The sequence below is a fragment of the Ylistrum balloti genome, unplaced genomic scaffold, assembly GCF_031769215.1.
Source record: "Ylistrum balloti isolate Yb309-2 unplaced genomic scaffold, AGI_CSIRO_Ybal_v1 Utg370052, whole genome shotgun sequence".
Lineage (NCBI taxonomy): Eukaryota > Metazoa > Mollusca > Bivalvia > Pectinida > Pectinidae > Ylistrum > Ylistrum balloti.
Genome location: NW_026782104.1, coordinates 62,671 through 66,801, shown reverse-complemented (window position 1 = coordinate 66,801; position 4,131 = coordinate 62,671).

The window sequence follows — 4,131 nt, the reverse complement described above, 5'->3', positions numbered from 1 at the left end:
TTTCCAGTTATATGCACACATATATATGTTCTTGTATGTACATATGTTTGAGTTGTTCAATATAACATTTAATTCTATACCTTGCATTACTTATTTGTTCGTGAACACTCTCTTTGAACATCTCATGGGATCCCGGATGTACCATCCAGGAGTGAATGACAGAATTTAAGAATTAAATGAGATTTACCTGTAAGTTGAAATTTGATTGTAATTCTGTCTTCACTCCTGGAGGTGCATCGGGATCACATGCCCTCCCTTTTTACCCGTCCCCTTCTTGGAATATCTTGGAACTTAGTGTTTTTATGCTAAGAGCATTTTCAATGCTCTTCAGCATGTTGCTATCGCCCCTGAGGCTGAGTATCAGTACTTCGTTTTCATTGGTTCATAAATCGAAAGTTTACTCCTACTCCATCTGCCGGACATTACCGTAATCATTGGATTATCGCCCCTACAAGTTGCTGATGCTAGTCATTAAATGAAACAACCTTATCGACATTTTCTTCATTACCTGTACATCAAGAAAATGTTTTGTGTTGTGTATTAATGATAATCAGACATCGAAATTTGTAAATACAATGACAAAGACTCACGTTTATGGTGGTAAATTTTGCGAGGCGATGCCAATATGGCGGCTTAACTTTCTTTTCCGCGCGATGCATTGTGGGAGTCATATACATTTGTATATCTTTCTATTTTTCTTTTTTCGAAAATTTACTTCCCGTTTAATACTGTTGATAACTATTAAAAATACTGATATATGTAGTTGAAAATAAAAATGAAACTGAAATAAGAATGATTTAGAGTAGCATAAAATTTTGACGGAAACAGCCGGGGTGCTCTGTGCTGCTGGACCCTGAAAGAAGACGGCGGCTGAAAGAAGATGGCGGGTAATTTATGTAGGTAAGTATCACTATATATATATATATGTTAGCTGAATTTGAAGTCAAAACTTATACTGAACTATCAATTGCATTTTTTGCAACAATTCATTTGGAATGAGCCTTCGCGTCTATTGAATTTAGGCTTGACGGCGACGCGCAAGCTGGGCACTGCCGCCATAGCACTTTTTTTTCAAAATATTTTCAAGACTTTTCCCTTGAAGCAGTATGCATTTGAAAAATGTTATGTAAGCATCTAGCACATTTTTGTTGCTTCCGTAAAGTATTTCAGTATTTTGAAATGGATTTATTTTAGAATGATCGTTTCATAATGGTCTCATCGCAGTCACTTCTGTCAGTGGCCCAACAGATCGGAAATTAACCAGAAAAAAAAACTTATCCGTAATATTGTACTGTACTACTTACGCTACCGTGAATAGATCTAGGAATCTGTCTGGGTAATATATCGATTTTACTTTAAAATATCTGTCACTGTCCGCGCTATTGTAGGTCTAGCTCTTTCAAATTTCTGATCGGAGATAATTTATAAGTACCCCAACGGCCAAAGGCCAGAGTATGAAATCGTACGGGAACTCTACAGCTATGCTAATTTTAAGGTTTACATGTGAAGTTAATATATATAGTTTTAGCTTAATTTTAGTTTTTGTCTTTCTGACATGATGTCTCGTTGATTCTGTTGAAGAGTGATGCATGTGAACGATTACAATATGAAGATTAGGAATAATGAAGATGTCAATTAACATCTGATTCCCGGAAAGTATTTTAATAAAGATTAGGATAAACCTAGCAAATTGTTAGGTCCCAGTGTGAATGTGTAAAGTTCCAGTGTGAATGTGTAAAGTCCCAGTGTGAATGTGTAAAGTATTATTGGTACAATTGAACTTTTTGATATATGTACTGTATTTGTTCATCTCAGAAATTTCATATTATGTCAACTGCGTCCACTTTCAGTTCAACACTTTTGATTCATCAATTTTACACAGCCCTAGACTCAATATTTGTCATTAATTGTCGACTGTTTTTGAGAGTTTTGTTTTCATGGTGAATGGAATGAAATGAGATAAATAGTCTAACCAATACCCCTCGAGAGCTAATTAAGACATTGCAGTATTATCATTTTGGGCCTTATTAAAAGTCAAATTGCAACTTTTAAGAAACTCAAGTGACTGTAAGTACAACAATAAGATGTCAATAATCAATGAAATTGATTAATTGAGAAGACATTTTCTTAGTACAGTTAACCAGGCTTTGTAGTGGTTTGTTCAGAACTGTAGTTCTGGTTAAGTAACCATTAATTGTGTCCTTTCAGTTACAATGACATACATTTTTGAAATACCTCTACTGTAGCTAAATATGGCATTTGTAATAGACAGCCAACATTAATTTTGTGATAGACATAGCCAAATTTAATTTTAGGATCAGTTAGGACAGCTACTGTTTGTAACAGGCATGGGTTCAATTACATGATGATGTAATTAATGAAATTACAATTACATTATGAAAATGGCATTGCCATTGCATGACGGTCCAATGTAATTAATTAAATTACACATTACCTTTCAAGTCATAATGATTTTTGAAATACAAACGTCAAAATAAATTATCATACTGCACAGATTTATCTCATGAATTTAACTTTTTGATTCAATCACTGTATGACCATGGTCAAGATATTCTTATTTTCTAGCTGTCCATCACTTCATAATTTGACAGTCCTGAATGTCAAAACAATTAATTATATTTAATATAGACTCCTATTGGGAAGTTCAAGACTATAAGCTTATACAGAAGTGTATATTTCTTGCACATAATCATAGCAATAAAGAAATATAGTTATTTATTTGCTTTACTCTCTTTCAGCAGGTGGATGTCCCTGAAGAAATGAAATCTGGAATGGTAGAAGGTATCTCTTGATTATTCTAACTTGGAATTGGCCATTGTGACCAACAATGGATTTGAGGACCTTATGGTGGAGAAAAACGTCCTTCTTTCCGACCTCCAATTTGATGTTGAAGATGGTTAATCACTTGAGGATATGCTAACAACCATGTTGCCTTTTAAGGTCACAGTACTCTCTAAAGGCGGCAATATAATTACCATCACAAAAGAAGAATCAACAAATGGCAGAAACTAAAAAAATGTGGAAAAGATCATTGTATGCTGCATTTGTAGTAAATTTCTTTACAATCTTCAATTTACTTAAGTAGAAAGATTCACTAGTTATACCAAGTTTATGTAGAAAGGCTCACTGTATACTGAGTTTGTAGTGTACATAGAAAGGTTTACTTATTTTTTTTTCTGAGTTATGTATATACAATATATAAAAAAACTTTTTGTAGAAAAGATCACCGCATACTGAGTTTGTTGTTTACAAATGTGTAGAAAAGATCGCTGTATACCGAGTTTATAGTTTACAATTGTCTAGAAAAATCACTGTATACTGAACATAATACAACTTCTGTTTAAAACCTTCATTTAAACTTAGACATGTATTTTTTTAATTTATCTTAAAAGTCTACCTACAACAATTTTGTGTATGCAATCTTGTACTAGGATATTGACATGACACGATTACATTGCTGATCAAAGCATGGAAAGTATACTGAATAAAGAAAACAAGATATAAGCATCTTTATCATGTTTTTATTTTTATTATTATCATTATTATTTTTCCATGATGTCTGTCCACATGGAATTTGTAAGCACTCTTGTGCATTCTTATACCACCAAAAGGGTGGGTAAATCGAATCAAGTTGTCTATCTGTCCATCCATCTGTTTGTCTGTCTGTAGACACATCTTGTCTAGACAACTCCAATGAAACTACAGTAATATTCGGGACAATGTGTAGATGTGCATGCACCATTTTCCCCTGGAAATATTGATTGCCATGGCATCTGGTCAATATAGACAGGTTTTGCATGTGGGTCAACTTCTAAACCTGTGGACCAATTTCAACAAAACTTCGCAGGAATATTAGGGAACATGTGCACATGCCGCTGTGTTTCAGAGGATGTTTTTTTGCAAAAGGTCACCATGGGGAGATAACTAAGGCTGTGGGTGATGGGGGTATTAGTTATCATTTGGATTACAGTTTCAGTTATCCCTGGGCAATGTGGAGAGGATATAGTAATGATTTTGAGGATTGAATGTAGAGGTCACAGTACTTGCATAAGTACTATATGATTACCTTGTAAACGCATTGAGACCAAGACAGTTAGTATACCTTAATCA